Here is a 21,013-nt window from a genome sequence, read left to right as displayed (position 1 = left end):
AATTACTCATGTCTACTTCCGCAAACAAAATAAATCCACTACAACAAACCTAATCTATTGCTTCTATATATGATTGATTACAATATAATAGAAATCCATATCAGTTTTAATCATATTGTTTTCACTATTGTCACACACAGTATTGTGGTTTTCTAACTATCTTTTTACTCATTTACTTGAGTCAATGGTTTTCAATGTCCTTTATCTAACTTTTATATTCAATCGACAACTTGGTCTCGCATTATCATCTTTATTTTCTAAATAGTGAAAAATGTTCAACTTTAATTTGGTTAAAAATTATTCCTGTGTAAATGTGTAGGACTGGGAGGAGGGGAGGATGCTGATGTGTGAAATTAGAATGACCATTTGCTGATGTGCAATGGTCTATATAACGTGTAATGGTTGTTTAAAATCAACAGATGTTCAATTATTATGAGATGAAGCTTTTTTAAGTGGTTAGTATATAAATTGCATTTGTTATTTTCTATGTATGCATGTCCTAAGCTATAGTTGCATATCAAATGTGTGATTGTCCTCTTTGATTTTCTGCATGTGACATAATTCTGGGTTAACATTCACTTTTTCTTTGTTCTTCTCTTCAGTTTCTTTTTCACTGTAATATTATAATAGGAGAGTCTGTCTGTGAACCTGTATGTATTAAAAAAACCAAGCTCCATTGTACATAAAATAGAACTTGTAAGATTTTCAGCAAAAAATATGCCACAGAAGGTTGACTTTCCCTTTTACACCAATCACATTTCCTTTAGTATAGTATATGGGTTTTATAATCTCCTTATTAACCGAAAAAAAGTCAAAAAAATGCTTCTAATAAACAATTTGACCTCAGCGTTACCCCAATTGCACTTAGGCTATCAACAAGACAGCTTTACAATGCTACCATTGTACTTCAGAGTAATCAAAATCTCACTTCAGCATCAAACCATTGCACAGCAGTGTGACCATCGTGATTCAGAGATCTTCTAATGTTAGTAACAGTATACTTACATTGCTTGAATTATAAGGAATATCCATATCTGTGGTAAGCTGTCTAGAGAATTGATTATCAACTATTGGAGGAGTCCACTGTGTTTTCCTGAAGCACAAATTATTTGTGAATTTATATGTGAGGCCAAATAAAATAATATGTGTTTCGGACTTTCCTATTACATCTTTGAAAAAAATAGGGTAGGTAGGTAGGGAATTTTTTTTATTTTACAATTTTTTTTTACATTAAGTCTATGGGAGAGAAATTCTGACTTAACAGTGCTTATTGAAAAATGACCAAAAAAACTTTAAGGTAGGCTATTTTTAAGCTTAAAATATAGGGTAGGTAGGGAAATAGGAAACACACATATTTTTTAATTTGGCCTGACTGTGATACATGTCATATGTGTTTCTAAGATTAGATTTGTAAGACTCAGATGTCGCGACTTCCAGTCTCTATTCGACGTCCCTTCCTCAAATCGACGTCCAAATCTGATGTCACAATAAAATAACATTCCAAATCGACTGCCAATTTTATGTCCCTCTAATCCACGTCCCTTTTATGGACTTGTCGCAGAGAAATCACGTCTTTATTAACTGGTGAGTTAAATCTAAAACTCAAAAAGTTGTTGAAAAATATAACACCAAATCATAATACTTTTCAACAATTGGGCGTACATTTTTATTCTTTGTATTGTTTGAGTCTGTATACTGTCCTCTAGATGTCTTGCGATTATCTTTGTCTTTGGTTTGTTGTCTCATTGCCGTACAATGTATATCCATATTTATTTGTGTTTTTTTTTTTAAACAAGAATGGAAAACAACAACATAGATCAATAAAATGAATGTCTTGCACCAAAATATTAATATTTATGTACATGTAGTAGTAATATGATGTCAGTGATTGTCTTTTTTTCTTTATCTGATGTTTGTCCTTTTATTTTGATACCAGTTATAGTTATAGTTTCTGTAAGCTACTTGTCAAAAAGACAAAACCATTATAATATAGAAAATATCAATAAAGATCAATTTAAAAATAAATTAATCAATGACATCGCAATGAGAGGAGACTTTGATAATTCAGACGTTGTGTCTGTGATTCATAACGTCACATTGGACGTCAATTAGAGGATTAAAATATTATACACTGATTTGAGAATGCAGCGTCAGATTTGGACGTCGATTTGAAGAACAGGCGTCAATTTGAGGAATGGCCGTCGATTAGAGACTGGACGTCAATCTGAGTCTAACAGATTTGCCAAAGAAATGAATTAATAAAAGGCAAATTGGGTCTTGATTAAAGGTTAAACAACCAGTACAAAAAGAGGATAAAATTTATCACCATTTGTGAAGTGTAAGAAGTTTACTAAAAATAGTTCTTTGAATAACTGTTCACATCTTAATAAAATTTCGTAAATATCAGTTTTCCTCTTATCTTTTTAATTGTTTTAATGAAAGTTGAGAAAACTGTTGAAAAGATAAATTTAACAGCAGCAAAAATATCACATTTCATTCATTTGTACTAGCATTTACAGTAATTGCACATTACATGTTACGATTTGGTCTCTTTTCCTAACAAATAAATAAAAAAGATCAGGTGTAAAACTTCAACAAATGTGCAATCTTTCTGTGAAGTTTCAGGAATCTGGATTGAAAACTGTAGGAGGAGTTAATTACACAAATTGATTACACAAATTAGGTATCCAGATGTCCCTGCCCAACTGCCAATCTGCCAAACATCAATATACATTTTAACCAATTTTTTAAAATTGTATCAAACCAGGCCAAAAAGCTGTCTACTTCTTGAAAACTCAATTTTCATAACTGATAAATGTTACTTAAAATAAAGCACATATTATATCATTACCTAGTTTTGACATTAAAATAATAGGTTTTGCCCGTTGAGTCCTTGGCATCTTTCCAGTTTGGTGGTAGAACAGGTGCTATGAACTGAGGGGGTGATGGTGGTGGAGGAATATCTTCTTCATCGGAAAAATCCAATTTTGAAAAATCATATGAAATCTGAAATAAGAATAGAAAGAAATTATGTTCTACTCTGGATTCATTTATTTTTGTGGATACCAATTTTGTGGATTGAGGAAAGTTTATAGTTTTGTGGATATTTGATTTTGTTCTTTTTCCAAATTCTGCATACAAAACAAATGAAAATTTGCACTTTATTCAACATTTATATCCACAAAATACAAAAGAAGGACAATAGAAAACAAAATGCCCTTCTTCTATCTAATTTGTTGGGGCATAAAAATATTACTCATTTAAATACAATCAAACAGCAAATAAATCTATTGCAAGGATATGTGCTCTTTTTATGCCTAAATAAAGGCAACAGTAGTATACCACTGTTTTCGAAATTCAAAAATCCATTGAGAAAAAACAAATCGGGGTTACAAACTAAAACTGAGGGAAACACATCAAATATAAGAGGAGAAAAACAACACAACAGAAACACTAAAAATCGAGGCATGCCTTTGACATGCATTGAGGAAAAAAATGGCTGGTCATTCAATGCATACTGTAGAACTTTGGTATTATGATAATTTTTATATTCTAAATTTAAAGCATATGCCAGTTTCCTACAAATATTCACACAGTGGGATTTCCAGTGAACGAAAAACAAAAGAAAATTCACTCTTCTTATGATAGAGTTGAGAAAGTCAATAATAAAACAATACCGGTGACGATACCGATCAAAATTTATTTCTAACTGATAATTGTACATTTTAAAGAAATTATTTGTTAAGCTGTGATATTAGAAATATATATGCAAATACACAATGTTTGATGTTCAGTATTTCTCGAGATAATCGCTTTAGAAGCTTGTAAAACTGAAATTTGGTCACCAATTTTCTGAGTGTTCCAAAAAGTCCTTAGCATGTTACAATTTCCCAAACTATGCTTATTTTTTCACATTTAAGTTATCGAGCACACCGGTCTGCTCTTGTCACTTGTACATACAGTAGAGAACTATTGTCTTATCATGAATATAAAAATTTAAAAGTCTGTCTGTGCAGGTTAAAAAATTAAAGATAACTAATTCTATAAAGTAGGTATCTTTCTACTATTTTGTATACAATTTTAAGAAAAGGTCGTCTCGAATTTTGTACAAGTATTTCCGGCCTTCTTTATTCATTCACATTCAATGTTTACATCGAGACAAGGTCTGTTTGATTTTGCTTAGTAACTTAATTTCAAAAGTGACAAACTTTGCTGCATATCAACTGATTCCTTTGGAATTTTTTTCCTGACTTTCTCTTTATCTAGCTGTATATATATACGAAAAATTAGCATGTTCCAGAGAGGTATACAGACAGTAAAAAAATAAATTGAAGTTGGTACTTCAGGAATTAATTCGCATAGCAACATTTTAAACCAGTTTTACACCAAGCTTCTGTTACCTGCTGTACTTGTCGTTTGCTACTTAAGGAGGAAAATGATAACATTGAGTGGAAGTTTTGTTTTTATTTCAATTTATTTCTATTTTCACTATTTACCAGAACGTTTTTCCGTGAATCCATAATTGATAGCGTCCTTAATAAAATGGGACAAACATTGAGAAGATCTAGTTTCCAATGTTTACAGGGGAGGTAATATTTTGTCACTAGATTTTCCACTGCACATTTGGGATGTATTTTGCTGAAAATTATTCTAAATTTCAATTTATATTTTAATTCAAATTCATTGCACATGTTTAATATTCATCATCTATCAAATATCAACATAAAGTAATGCCCTCTTATTGTTTCCTTCACACTTTTTTTTATTACTGAATATTGTAAACCCCAACTATTCAGTGCCTTTATATCTAACACTGGATGTATGTATGTGTGTATCTATCTTGTTTTAAATGTATTGTATTGTTTTATGTAGCCAATTCAAACTCTTCTAAAAGCTACTTGTGAATTTGTATATTGACACATTTTAATTTTTATAGATTTAAGGTTAAACTATCAAATGAAATACAATGTACATAAATAACTTGATACAGAACCACTGCTTTAACATATTTCATTTTTTCTAATGGTTCAATGTATACAAATTTCAGTGTTATAATAGATCTAATTACTTTAAATTCAGCAAATAATTGAAATAATTTAGAAAAAAAATCATTGTCTTACATCATGCGTCTTCATTTCTACTGTCTTTGATTCAGCAACATCTTCTTTATCACCTAGAGATATAATAAGCACATGTGAAAAAGTGTAATATTTTCATGTTGTACCTCGGAACCAACTGTTTGTTGCACACTTCACTGGTTTCTTGTTTTACTTTTACTTATTGTGATCAGAAATCATAACTTTAAATTATTTAGTCTGACATAAAAAAATTAAAGTTTCAGGAACTCTAAGAATCTATATTTCAATAATGTTCTGAAACAACAAAACTTGTCAGCTTAAATGATTCAACTTTGAAATTTTTTTTTTTTAAAACGGAAACTTTATGAGGTAAACAATTTTTGAAAATGTAATATTGATTAAATTGAGGATAGTGTGGTCATTTTGCAAACATTTCGTAGTTTGTGAAATCATTGGACACTGGTTTCGTGTTTAACTTTTACTTATTGTGGTAAGAAATCATAACTTAAGATGATTGTGTCTGCTGGAAATTATCATAAGGATCTATATCTCAATGACGTTCTCAAAACAATTAACATTTTAGGCAAAAAAGACTTACAAACTGAAAAATATAACAGAAATTTCAAGATTGGAAAAAATTTTGTAAAAAAAGGAATATTGAAAATATTTTTGAAAATGGAATATTGATGAAATTTGTTAATTTTATGAAACAAATATTAAACATACTTCCTGTCTCTTCAGGTTGGATTAAACCATCTGCCACCATGAGATCAGGACCTTCAGGTGAACAAGGTTTACCTAAAATAAATACCAATCATTCTGAAAACAGATAATTATGTCGAAAAAAGGGTCAATTTAAATTGAAAGGTTAGTTACTAAACAAAAATTATTGCCTGATTTATGCAACACAAAAGTTCAGGTGTCAGACCATTAACAAAACAAATACTGTCTCTGGACATGGGTCTCTACATGCAGTCTATTGAAATAAAATGTGTAACCAAGCATAACTGGTCATTCCCTTTCATTGAAGACAAGAAAACTTTCACAATTTTCCTTGCAAAAGCAGTGTTGTAAAATTTCCAACTGCAAAAAAGAAGTAGCTTATGTGGCAGATGAAACAACTGCTTAAAATCCCTTGATTTCATTGTCTATATTTCTTCAGGAAAATATTGTAACATTAGACATGTTAGATTAAGGTATCATTGATGCTTTTAGCATTTAAAAAAAAATCAGATGCATAATTAAACCTCACATCTGTGCACATGCGCACACATGTACTAGTTTCAAACAACGTGGATCTGACAATTTTTGGTTTACAACCTTTACTGCTACCTTTTACAATTTTCATCAAATTATGTTCATGTATGTGTATTTCACATAATATCAACTTTTTTGACTAAATTGATAAGATGCAAACCGCTGATTTAAAAAATAACAAAAAAACTTTTAAATAAATAGAGCGATCAACATCTGGTACAAAATAGTTTACCTGTTGCTTGAAAATTATGATCTTATTGTCTTAAATACGTTTTTTCCATAGTCTCAATTTATTTTGCTTAAAAGTAGTAAGAATTAAACAAGGAATGTTTTTAATTTCAATAAAAAAATATCTTCCAAAAAGATCGATTGATACAAATATGTTACTCGACATTGGTGATCACAGGTAAATCTCACCTGTTTGACACTTAATTAACATTGTTTGAAATGAGAGGGGATTACAGTGGGCGATATCTTTTTGCGCCAAATCTGAACTCATTTGTGCCACAACTTATTTGCGCCAATACTACTTCAGTGCCACTTCTTTTTAACAAGAGTGCACACGCTGAAATGTCTCGCCTTCTTTACTAATCATTGATATTATGTTGATTGTCCTAAATATAAAGCTTTATTACAACTGTCACATAAACTTAACATTAACCAAGTAAACTAAACATTGACCAATGAACCATGAAAATGAGGTCAAGGTCAGATGAACCATGCTAGGCAGGCATGTACAGCTAAAAATTCTTCCATACAACAAATATAGTTGACCTATTGCTTATAGTTTAAGAAAAACAGACCAAAACACAAAAACTTAACACTGAGCAATGAACCTTGAAAAATGAGGTCAAGGTCAAATAAAACCTGCGTGACTGCCAAATAAATCATAAAATATTTCCATACACCAAATATAGTTGAACTATTGCATATATAGTATTAGAAAAAAAGACCAAAACTCAAAAAACTTAACTTTGACCACTGAACCATGAAAATGAGGTCAAGGTCAGATGACACCTGCCCGCTAGACATGTACACCTTACAATCATTCCATACACCAAATAAAGTAGACCTATGGCATACAGTATAGGAAAAACAGACCAAAACACAAAAACTTAACTATAACCACTGAACCATGAAAATGAGGTCAAGGTCAGATGACACCTGCCAGTTGGACATGTACACCTTACAGTCCTTCCATACACCGAATATACCAGACCTATTGCTTATAGAATCTGAGATATGGACTTGACCACCAAAACTTAACCTTGTTCACTGATCCATGAAATGAGGTTGAGGTCAAGTGAAAACTGTCTGACGGGCATGAGGACCTTGCAAGGTACGCACATACCAAATATAGTTGAACTATTGCATATAGTATTAAAAAAAAAGACCAAAACTCAAAAACTTAACTTTGACCACTGAACCATGAAAATGAGGTCAAGGTCAGATGACACCTGCTCGCTAAACATGTACACCTTACAATCATTCCATACACCAAATATAGTAGACCTATGGCATACAGTATAAGAAAAACAGACCAAAACGCAAAAACTAAACTATAACCACTGAACCATGAAAATGAGGTCAAGGTCAGATGACACCTGCCAGTTGGACATGTACACCTTACAGTCCTTCCATACACCGAATATACTAGACCTATTGCTTATAGTATCTGAGATATGGACTTGACCACCAAAACTTAACCTTGTTCACTGATCCATGAAATGAGGTCGAGGTCAAGTGAAAACTGTCTGACGGGCATGAGGACCTTGCAAGGTACGCACATACCAAATATAGTTATCCTATTACTTATAATAAGAGAGAATCTAACATTACAAAAAATCTTAACTTTTTTTTCAAGTAGTCACTGAACCATGAAAATGAGGTCAAGGACATTGGACATGTGACTGACGGAAACTTCGTAACATGAGGCATCCATATACAAAGTATGAAGTATCCAGACCTTCCACCCTCTAAAATATAAAGCTTTTAAGAAGTTAGCTAACGCCGCTGCCGCCGCCGCCGCTGCCGCCGCCGGATCACTACCCCTATGTCGAGCTTTCTGCGACAAAAGTCGCAGGCTCAACAAAAACTATATGTATCATTTGTGCCAATTTTATGAACTTATTTACATTTACTTATATATCTATCAATCTCTTTTATCCAGGCTTGAGTCCGACAGTTTATCGACTGGCAGAATAAAGTCATTTGAATACAAAATATATGCTGAATTAAATTGCTCACTCATATATACATACAGTTAAAACTATAAAATGTCTATGTTCAGGCTGGTATTTATAATTTAAAATAGAAACATATTCCTTTCTGCCCACTTCTCCTCTCACTAGTTTTTTTAAAGCTTTTTCCGAGATCTCCATCTTATTTCTTCATTTTTCTTAATAATTAAATGCATGACGGATTTTGTGATCTTCTACAATGATGATAGGTTTCCCTTATTCGGACTCTATTTTATAAAACGATATACATGTATTAGACATATTTCCAAGTAAAAAACTCTTCTATTACTGAACAATTTATGTATTGGTGAGTTTTCTTAATTTTGATGAGTGTTCAGTTAATCTAAAGTGGATAGGTTAACGGTTACATGAATGATATAGGTAAAAATATACAGGTAAATGTGGCGCAATTTGATTCTATTTACTGGCGCAATTAATACCATCAGAAAAATGGAGAGTGGTGCAATAAGTACCTTTTCAAAACTGTAATGGGCTCAAATTGATTCTGCCCATTACAGTAGTGCTTCTTTATAGATTACTGTCAGTTTTATGACTAGAAAAGTGTGGCTGTTTAAGGCAAAAGGTCAAGTCTTATTGGTTGATTTTTCTGAATCACATGAATGTTTAAATGGCACACCCACGTAGGATACCGTTTCATGCTTTGCCCAGTCGGACAGTCTGGTAAACTGAAATTTGTCCTGCAAATACCACCGTTTTGGAAGCCTTGAACTAAACTTGTAGGCTAATCAACTTTAACCAAAATTTCAAGATGTAAATAATTTTTGAAGATGGAATATTATAGAAATTTGTTAATTTTATGAAAGAAATATTAAACATACTTCCCGTCACTTCAAGTTGGAATAAACCATCTGCCACCATGTGATCAGGACCTTCAGGCCTAGGTGAACAAGATTTACCTAAAATAAATACAAATCATTCTGAAAACAGATAATTATGTGGAAAAAAGGGTCAATTTAAATTGAAAGGTTAGTTACTTAACAAAAATTATTGTCTGATTTATGCAACACAAAAGTTCAGGTGTCAGACCATTAACAAAACAAATACTGTCTCTGGACATGGGTCTCTACATGCAGTCTATTGAAATAAAATGTGTAACCAAGCATAACTGGTCATTCCCTTTCATTGAAGCCAAAGAACACTTTTACAATTGTCCTTGTACAAGCAGTGTTGTAAATGTTAAAGTGTTTACAAAAAGGGAAGTGACTTTTGCGGCAGATGAAACAACTGCTGAAGGTGTAATACCACCATTGAATTTCCCTTATTAGTTTTTGTTAAATTTGCACTTTTCAAAAAATTGTGCAGAATTTATCTTTGTTTCAAGTAAAGAAATACTTGGCATGAGCATTATTCTGTCCAGTACTATAAACAAAATTTCACATAACATTTCATTCCATATATATAAGAAAATAACCATTACTGGAAGTTAACCAATCAAATTTTCAACTCTTATTTACCTGTGTACAAGCTTTAGTAACCATGTAACCTCAAGTTTCCAAAATATTCTATAGAAATCCCAAATAAAAAAATAATGATGCTTTGAAATACCCAAGATATATATTTATGACCCAGAAATTTTTTACTGCAATGAAATGAAGGATTAACAAGTGAAACTGTCAGCTACTGCTCACTGAAGATACCCAAGCCGCAATTGGATAATTTTAATAGTGGAAAAATATGCGAGTTTTCGGTAAAAAGTAAGTTGTTGAATGATGAATCTGAAAACGCATCACACGGTATAGCTGGCTCATATAAACCCTGAAACCAAGTTTCAGAAATCCTTGTAATGTAGTAATGTAGTTCCTGAGAAAAATGCGGCGTAAATTTTCAACTTGGGTGTCATGACTTGTGTAAAATGATGTCAGTGTTCGGTAAAAAGGAAGTTGTTGGGAGATGAATCTGAAAATGCATCACATGGTATAGCTGACTCATATAAACCCTGAAACCAAATTTCAGAAATCTTTGTATTGTAGTTCCTGAGAAAAAATGAAAAAAATTTCAACTTGGATGTCATGTGTAAAATGATGTCAGTGTTCGGTAAAAAGGAAGTGGTTGAGGGATGAATCTGAAAACGCATCACACTGTGTAGCTGACTCATATAAACCCTGAAACCAAAGGACAAGGTACACTAAGGGCCTTATATGGTCCCCTTTTTTGTCACAAAATCATTTTCATGACATAAATGAACTGAGCATCAGAAAAGATTTCTATGTATCTGTTCTTCAGTAGCACATGCGTATTTTATCTTCATGAAAACAGAAACCTGATTTTGGGTCGCTTAAAGTGTGTTGATAGCGTCAAAATATAGAAATTGTAGTTGATTTTTGGACTGCAATCCTTCGTTTTAAAAGGCCTCCGCCAACGTGAGCCACAGTAATAATTAGTGATAAAGATGGTATACAAACAGGGTTTCCCAAATAAGAAAAGAAATAATTACACCTTAAAATCCCTAAAACTTAACATGATCAAGCTACAGACCTAATATAAAATCATTGCTTTCAATAGTTTTGACCGAATTTGACCATAACTTTCCTTGCACATGTGTTTTATAAATTTTCTAAATATCTGGAAACAGGAAGTGGCTTAACTACAAATGTCAAAGGAGTATGTTCAATAACACCCTAAAACGATCCCTATTTCTAGCTACAATTATAAATTAGGATTTAATGACCAATATCACAATGAATCATAGCTAATACAATGACTATATAGAAAATATGTCTTTTTGTTGAAAATTTACGTACTTACTTTCTATTCATGATGTCACAAATATCACTCATTTTGATTTTGACCAAAAATTCAATGAAAACGGGTCAATTTCCAATGATTTTTTGGACAGGAAACATAAAGCTCATGCGTCAACAAAAAAGCTTTTTAACAAAATATTTGTTATCACATTTTACATATCTGACTTGAATATTAAGTTTGTCGACGCCTGTGCTCTAAGTTTCCTAGGCCATAATTTGGTTGAAATTTTGACAATTTTGTTAAATCTCGCAAAAATCTCTATTTTGATCTTTACAGGATGTAAAAATCAATGCTTTTAAACTAGAACTTTAACAAAAAAGTCCTATTAAACTTTCTCACGTGTCTTTTTATCACTTTAAAACATTTATTGTCTTGAAACATTGAACATAATAATCGGGGCCAAATATGACCCTTACCAAACTTACTTCTTTGCTAACACGGTAAAAAATAACATTATCAGGCTGCAGACCAAATATAACCTTATTTCCATGGATAGATTGCTAAGAAAAACTTTCACAATTGGCAATGCAGGTAAAAAGTTCTAAATGACTTAAATGCGGACTTTTTAATATGAACTATGTTCATAATTTCACATTATATGCAAATTTGTTAATATAAAAAACAATATTCAACTGTAAACTTTTATTGTATTCAACAGTGGTCTGTTTTGCTGCTTTTAAAGCAACACCAGTAGGCACATAGTCAAAACAACTGCTAGTTTGGTTACATTTACTTGATAACAAGGCACACAATATATCATTGTCGAGTTCTGATCAGAATTCAGGGTAAATTTCTTTATAATTGAAAATGATCTCTCACAGTCAGAATTGATATTTGGCTGAACTATAATAGCTTCATGAAGCTTTGAAAGAGTGTCATAATGTTTTTTTTTTTGCCATCTAAAATGTCATCTATGATCTCTGCCATTGCTCCCAACAAACTATACAATATATGTTGCTATTGCCTGGTCAAAGCTGGGTAGTTCATCAGAAGACAGCTAATACTATGAGAACTGATCCAACAGTTCCGTGATATTTCCATCCCTTATGGCCTGTGGAAATCTGTTGGCTACATTTTAAACTGAAAAAGAAAAATATTTTATAATTGTTAAATGCTTAATCAAATAGCTATGTATTTTAGTTCTCCTCTCATATGTATTGTTATGATTGCAACATAGAGTGCACAATGCGTTACTCATCCCTCAATGATTTAAAATCGAACTCCCAAATATAATTTATAAATCTTGGTACGTACACATCGTTTTCGCTTAGAAATCGGCTCTATAGACGACGGCACAGGTCCTGAAAGCTACCTCTTCCTGTGGACATTTCCCCTAAGTGAATTTGAAAGAAAGAAAGTCCCAAAATTGTAAAAACTAATCACAAACTACTTACCTTGAGAGCTTTTGCTGTTCGTCCATATAGAAAAATAAACAATGGCCAGATAACAATTACTTAGCCTGGGATCCTGGCCAACTGTTTGACATCGACGAAGTATTAGATTTGGTCAGGATGCCAGGCTAAACAATTACTTCGAAATTTCGGTATTTATCGTGTTATAATGAAAAAACCCGAGAATCGCGATATCACTTACAACCTAAAAATCATAACGAAAAAGCGTGTAATTGCGTGTAAAGTGGTGAAAAGCGTGTACACACCATGTGATAAAATCCTCACGTGTAAACCGTTGAAAAAGCGTGTATTACACGCGAATATCATGTCAGTTGGCAACTATGGTCATAAGGAGTATTCATGCCATGTTTTATTCCATTCCATTCAGTGGTTCTTTAAAAGAAGACATTTGTATGTATTTCCCATAGGGTCCTATGTTAAACTAAGTCCCTCTCTGGCGTCCATCTTGGATGATGGATCAGTTTCAAAGTAATAACACTTGGTCAGCACCTGAAAAGGAACATTTTTGCCATGTTTTGTTCCATTCCATTCCTTGTTCTCTTAAAGAAGACATTTGTATGTATTGTCCATAGGGTCGATGTTAAACAAAGTACCCTACTGGTGGCCATCTTGGAAGATGGATCAGCTACAAAGTAACAACACTTGGTCAGCACCTCATAAGGAATATTCATGCCATGTTTGGTTTCAATCCATTCAGTGGATCTATAAAAGAAGACATTTGTATGTATTGTCCATATGGTCCTATGTTAAACAAAGTCCCACCCTGGTGGCCATATTGGATGTTTGATCGCCTACAATGTAACAACACTTGGTCAGCACATCATAAGGAATATTCATGCAATGTTTGGTTTCATTCCATTCAGTGGTTCTCTAGAAGAGGTTCAAAATATAAAAAGTTAACGACGACAACGAAGATGGACAATTACAACAGACAAGGACAGACAACAGGTGCCAAGTAATGAGAAAAGCTCACTTGGCCTTTTAGACCAGGTGAGCTAAAAACCAAGCCATAATTATGAAAAAATAATAAAGTTACACATTATTTGATATATGCTCTTATAAGCAGACTTCATAAGAACCAACTCCGACCTGTTGGTCCTAACGTTGACAAAATTTAAAGACGTCTGCCAATTTCACAATTGAGCCTGTCTGTTTGTACGACTGCTATCATACAAAAGGCCTTTTGGGTCACTGGGGTTACTTCTACCAACATTTTGTAGTTTGTCAAATCATTGGACACTTGTTTTTTGTTTTACTTTTACTTATTGAGGTCAGAAATCATATTACTTAAATAAGGATGATTGTGTCTGACAAAACTTGTTATAAGGATCTATATTTCAATGATGTTCTCTAAACATTTAAACTTTTTAGCAAAACATATTTAACTGAAAAATAAAACGAAAATTTCATGTGAATAAATTTTGAAAATGGTATATTGATAAAATTTGTTGATTTTATTATAAGAAATATTAAACATACTTTTTGTCTCTTCAGGTTGGATTAAACCATCTGCCACCATGAGATCAGGACCTTCAGGTGAACAAGATTTACCTAAAATAAATACAAATCATTCTGAAAACAGATAATTATGTGTAAAAAGGGTTAATTTAAAGTGAAATTTAAAACAAATTTAAATTGAAGGTTATTGACTAAACAAAAATTATTGTCTGATCAATGTAAAAGTTCAGGTGTCGGACCATTAACAAAACAAATACTCAGTCTGGACCTGGGTCTCTACGTGCAATCAATTAAAATAACATGTGAGCCAAACTGATCATTCCCTTTCATTGAACAATGAGTAATGTGAAATTTTCAACAGTCTGCAAAAAGGAAGTGGCTTACATGACAGGTAAAAAAAAATTGCTGAAACACTCAAGTTCAACATTATCAAGCTACAGAGTTTTGACCAAATTTGACAAAAAAATTTCCCTTGTTTCTAGCTTATTGTACTCTATAGTCCAACCCTATCTGGCAGGTTCAATTTTGGAGAATAAAACTGCTGACTATACAAGCCTGAATTCGTTGGTGGTGCTAAAAACTTTGCCTCTGCGCATTTTTCACAGGGTCTTACCCTTTTGATTTGGCAGTCCTACTACAAATCTTCCTCCTATAAGACAATACACAAAAAATCAATTAGTTTTCAATTCTATAATTTTTTAATTATATGATGAATGACAGCTGAAAGATTTACTTGTTGACAAAATATTTTTGTATACATAATAATTAGATATTTGGGCCATCTTTTAGTCCTCCTTTTAATATGTATACTATCTGACACTGAATAATTGGTGTAAATGAAGAAATGTATATGGAAAGGGTTGGTGTTTAATGTCTAGTGGAAAACATAACATGCATATGGGATGAAAACATGTAAATGTGAATCACTGCTTAGAACCAGATAGACATGCTGAGTCAAAATTTCAACAATAGTATTTCCCAAACTACCAGTCAACATGAAATATGCAACCCAACCCAGAACATTTCAATTAATTGGTTTGACACAGATCAGGATAGAACCCAAATCCTCCCACACACGCTAGGCAAACTGCCACCACAAGACTATTCAGGCAGTCCACAAGGAAAGGCTCTTCATTTTTATGGATGGCAGAGATGACAAAATATCACACAGTACAAAGTTAGTAGAACTTTCCTAATCTATCAAAAGCTAGATTGAAAACTGTGAAGTCATGCATTAGATAAACCATAAAAGTGAATTTTCACTTGAACTTGCATTGGTCTATAGTATGTTGTGAATAGTGATTTTATTTCTAACCGTACTTTAACTGAATGGTCTCAGAACTTTGAACATTCTATTGAAAGGTAAACCATTTTACATACCAAAAATTAATACTTACTTTTCAGTTCTGATATTGAAAACTTTTTCAAACTGACATAACACTTCTTTGTCATCTGAAAATATTATTTTTGAAATTATTTCCAGTCTGAATAAGGTATATAATTGGTTAACTGGCAAATTCCATTAAACTTAGTTTAAGCATACATATCCATAAACCAATCTTACGACTAAGGCCATCCAAAATGTGTTTGTGCCTGGACATAAATTTTCTTGAAAATAGGCCTCATAAGCAACATAATTTTCAAGAAATCTTATATAAGACTGATTTTTAGGCTTTTCAGTCAAAACGTTTTTATTGCAGACTCTTTACACAGAATATAAATAAAACAAGAATGTATCCATAGTACATGGATGCCACACTCGCACTATCATTTTCAATTTTCAGTGGACCATGAAATTGGGGTCAAGACTCTAATTTGGCATTAAAATTAGAAAGATCATATCATAGAGAACATGTGTACTAAGTTTCAAGTTGATTGGACTCCAACTTCATCAAAAACTACCATGACCAAAAACTTGAACCAAAAACTTTAACCTGAAACGGGACAGACGGATGGACGAAAGAATGAACGAACTGAGTGAGGAAAGGATGAACGAAAGGACACAGACCAAAAAACATAATGCCCCTAAGTGGAGAATAACAAAATAAGAGGTACACATCAATAACATAGCAATACATCTGCACAAGCAAAAACATTTATAAGATATAGACTGAGAAAATCCTTATGATCTTCATTTATGATGTCTTTTATTTTGAATGATTTAGTTTTCATTTTTTAACATCTTAATTTTGATTATCTGATTGTTGTGTTTTTGTTTCTTAACCAATAAACACAACAACTAATCCTATATATATATTAATGTTTTTGTCCAATTAGTCAAAATGATATGCAAGGCCAGATTCAATTCACCTCAACATGGTCAGTACTTCAGCTTGCTGTCAGTAGTTCAAAGTCTTCTTTGACACAATATTTTTCAAACAAGTGTATTTCTTGTACTTTTGGTTTTACTTGAAATGTACCATTTCTTATTCAACAGTTCCAAATTATAAAGGACAGCTGATACTCAGATCTCAAAAAGTTAGGTAGTTGATCATGTACCAAACGTTTGTCTTATGAATGTCTATAAACCAAATCCCTGTTACTTGTTGTCTTTTGTTATCTAAATAACTTTGTCATTGAGGGAATTTTATACACATTGTTGTCAATTTAATGGAATTTTATGCAACTGTCATACAAGTAAGAGGTTTAGCTAGCTATAAAACCAGGTTTAATCCATTATTTTTTACATGAGAAAATGCCTGTACCAAAGTCAGGAATATAACAGTTATTTTCCATTCCTTTGATGTGTTTGAGCTTTTGATTTTGCCATTTGATAAGGGACTTTCCTTTTTGAATTTTCCTTGGAGTTTGGTATTTTTGTTATATACTTTTTGTTATGGAAGATTAATTTTAACTTTATAAAAGTTGTTGTCTTACTTGAAGTTTCGAAGATTGCTCATGGACAGTACACAAAGAGTCTTCCAACATGTTTGGAGTTCTTGGTTCACCTATTTAATTCAAATATAGAATTGTAAGCATATGATATTGCAAATGTTTAAAGGCAATCTGTAAATTTAGGCATAACAGAAGGCAAAACTATTACACTCTACTGGTAAATATTATGTGTCACTGACGATGACTATATATAGCATGTAAGAAAAAAGTAAAAACTATAACCTACAAGATAAAGACTATCATAGCAACATTGCATCCATCTGCCAATGAAAATTACATAATACAGATATTCACAATATAGAGAATTCTGACTTGAAATCTAGAAGTGAATTTAAATATTATAGTCAAATTAGAAATTATACAATCAGGAAAAGAACTATTTTAGCAGCAAATCATTTTGCCCTTTTTGAAAGGACAAGAAGTGACCTCTTACAGAAAGCACATATATATTTTTTTTTTCTTTTTTAAAGGTTCCACCTAAATAATCCTCATTGCTCATAGTCTATAAGGGTGTGATAAACTCAGATTAACTCATAACATGAAAACATGCAGAGAAAATTTACAACAGATAGATCTCAACTAGATTAACATTTTTACCCCATGTCAGATTTACTCTAAATGCTTTAATTTCAGATATGTAAGCCAAAAACTGTATTTCACCCTTATATTCTATTTTTATGGGCCATGTTGATAGGCAGGCAGGGTCATCGGACACATTTTTTCAACTAAATACCCTAATGATTAATGTGGCCAAGTTTGGTTAAATTTGGCCCAGTAAGTTACAGAGGAGAAGATTTTTGTAAAAGTTAATGGACGACGGACGACGACGGATGTCAAGTGATGAGAAAAGCTCACAATGGGCCAGATGAGCTAATAAATCGTGGTACTATCATATAGAATCATCAAAATATCTAAATGAACAGCAGACCGGAAATGATTTCCAGTATTCACTTCATCCTACAATAGCCTTTTCTTTATACTATAATCAGGATAATGGTAGGTTTCTTAATGACTTTAAATCATCTGAAAAGGAACACAGTAGTCCATTTTATTATAATTGCATGAATTTAAAGTGAGATTTTAACAGAGAGCGCCTAGTTTTCCTCTTCTTATTCTTCATAATTAAGGTATGAAATATTCCATCGACATCTGATGACCACATACTGTTGCATATGTGGACTATATATAAAATTTACCCCAATTTAAACAGAAAATAAATATTTATAGTACAATGAAAATAACAACCTTGATACTATAAACATTCTAACTTTATGTTATTAAATAATAGTACAGAGAACAGCAAGAGGGAGCTTTTGTCTGACGTTATTAACTGATGGTGCCTGAACAAGTACCACAGGAGCTGATTCCACTCACAGTGACACAATGCAAATGATTAGAAGGGACCATCAGAGAAATATGGGGAATAATGAAATCAAAGTTATTTGTTAATTTGTTCATATTCAAACACTTCTTATTTGACTCAATTTCAAATTTAGAATTTTGTGGAAGACATTTATTATGGATTGCCATGTCCAAGGATAAAAAGCCTTTTTTTAAATGTTTTTCGTTAAGCAATTGCTGTATCATTGCTAGGCTGTTATAAGCATCTAGTACACTAAATCTAAGGGTCACCATTCATTTGTCCCGTAATTAGGCTTGTATAGTTTGCACTGGTACATTATCCGAACCCCCCTTCTCGCCATGAAATTTCAGGTAAAACAAGTGAAACTGTGAGCTACTGCTCACTGATGATACCCCCGCCCAAATACTTGACGGTAAACAGGAAGTTGTTGAGTGATGAATCTGAAAACACATCACATGGTATAGCTGATTTATATAAACCCTGAAACTAAATTTCAGAAATCCTTGTAATGTAGTTCCTGAGAAAAATTTGACGAACATTTTTCAACTTGGATGTCATTTGTACAATGATGTAAGTGTTCTGTAAATAGGAAGTTGTTGAGTGATGAATCTGAAAACGCATCACACGGTATAGCTGACTTATACAAACCCTGAAACCAACTTTCTGAAATCCTTGTTATGTCGTTCCTTAGAAAAATGAGACGAAAAATTATTCATGGGACGGACGGACGGACTGACGGATGGATGGATGGACTGACTGATGGACGGACGGATGGACAGACAGAGGTAAAACAGTATACCCCCACTTTTTTAAACCTGGGTATAAACTCTGAACTGTTACAAAATGTCTGATGAAACTCCAGTAATTTCAAATCTTGTGTGGTAATTTGTGGTATCGTTTTCCATCATCAAACAGAAGTTGAAACTGCTTGTAAATGGTTCTAGAACACTTCACAATTGTCATGATTGTTAAAATAAGTCAATATCACACAAAAAGCAATTTAGAAACTTGTGTATATTTAAACCAGAAGTTTGAATAGCTCATGTAAAAGAAAATAAATACGGTGAGAGTGTACGGAAAAATCTGTATTTAATAGATATCACTAGAATACGACTTTAAAAGTAAAACAGTTCCATTCTTGTGTAAAACAATGTTTAATATTTATATAACACTGATGTTTGAAGGATTTTAAGCTAATACAAAACACAGATTCCAGTTTATTTTAAGCAATGCAGTGAAAGAAACAAGAAATTTGTAGTGAAGCATTTAGTTTTTAAATTTATCAGTTTTAACTTGATATTGAATGAAAATAAATATTAATATGGATAAGGTAAATTATTAGTTTTGAAAATGATAATAGCGCCCTCTACAATAATAATAACAAACATGGCAGAACGTAAACAAACCATCTCGCGAAATAGAATTTTTCTATTATTTCTTGCTTATTGCACTCTATGGTTCGCACCCCTGTATGGCAGGTTCATTTTTTGGAGAATAAAACTGTGGACTATACAAGCCTTTATTCGGAAGCTTTGAATTCTTCTTAAACAAACAATATTATTTTGTTTTGTTCTAATTTTGTACTAATAAAGCAATTAATATGTGATAATCTTTGTATCTAATAAAAACTGTTGCTAGGCAACCTTTCTTTTAACAGGAGCACAATAGTTTTTTTTCTTCAAGTAACTTAGGGCATTGACCATCAATGATATAAACATTAACTTACTTGGAGAGGGCTAAAAGTGACCCTAATCATACCTTGTCCTTTACTGATTGACAATTAGTAATGGCACACAAACTATTATGCAATAAATATGTCATAATTAAGGATCATTTAAGCCATGGTTTAATGTAGATACATATTTATTTAGTCCATGAATCAGAATCATGTACATTCGTATCAAGAAATTTTCAAAAAATCATGAGTTTTGGGATAATATAAGTCTCCAAGAATATTGCTTTACATAGCAAATTAGACAAGACTGCCTTAAATGCAAACCATTATTCCCGTTGGGGCAGTAGGCGACGATTAAATTATGGACAACAGAAAACAAATAAAGACAAATTTAGCTGAATGATAGATACCTTTATCATGTGAAGCTTTAACTGTCTTCAAGCTATTCTTGTCAGACTGGAAAAGAAAAATCAATTCAATGTAGCCTACAAGAATCTTGCATCACTTATCAGGCATCTATACAATTCACAACTACATATTTTTTCTCTTCCCCATAAATAACATGAGCCCGTTATTCAGTTGTTGTCTTTGGTTACTGTTTATTATATTTGTTGTTATTCATTTTTTTAGGATAAATCATGCTGTTGCATGGTAATCTCGTTTGAAAGTTTACATTTTTATTTGTCTTACTATAAGGTATGCATGGATTTCGCTCAATGTTGATTGCAGTAATATGAGTAAACATGACCTACAATTTCTTAAATCCAAGTCTTTTGGTTCCAGTGGATAGTTGTCTCAATGGCAATCAAACAATGTCTCCTTATTTTCATACAATTGCTTTCGAAATGGGACATTAAAAAAAAACATAA

At 32.3% G+C, this 21,013-nt stretch overlaps 2 long non-coding RNA genes across 2 annotated transcripts; both read right to left on the bottom strand.

Annotated features, from left to right (window-relative positions):
• Positions 1-11,968: 11,968 nt before the first annotated feature.
• LOC127721890 (uncharacterized) lies at positions 11,969-14,305 on the bottom strand. The gene is made up of 2 exons (XR_007991511.1): positions 14,233-14,305; positions 11,969-12,421 (listed from the first exon to the last, which is right to left on the bottom strand). It is a non-coding gene; the product is annotated as an uncharacterized LOC127721890 (long non-coding RNA).
• A 1,308-nt stretch (positions 14,306-15,613) lies between these two features.
• Positions 15,614-20,594, bottom strand: LOC127721889 (uncharacterized). Its single transcript, XR_007991510.1, has 3 exons — positions 20,555-20,594; positions 17,089-17,159; positions 15,614-15,663 (listed from the first exon to the last, which is right to left on the bottom strand). It is a non-coding gene; the product is annotated as an uncharacterized LOC127721889 (long non-coding RNA).
• Between the last annotated feature and the right edge of the window lie 419 nt (positions 20,595-21,013).

The sequence above is a fragment of the Mytilus californianus genome, unplaced genomic scaffold (assembly GCF_021869535.1).
Source record: "Mytilus californianus isolate M0D057914Y unplaced genomic scaffold, xbMytCali1.0.p SCAF_12, whole genome shotgun sequence".
NCBI lineage: Eukaryota > Metazoa > Mollusca > Bivalvia > Mytilida > Mytilidae > Mytilus > Mytilus californianus.
This window is presented reverse-complemented; position numbering and strand designations above follow the sequence as displayed.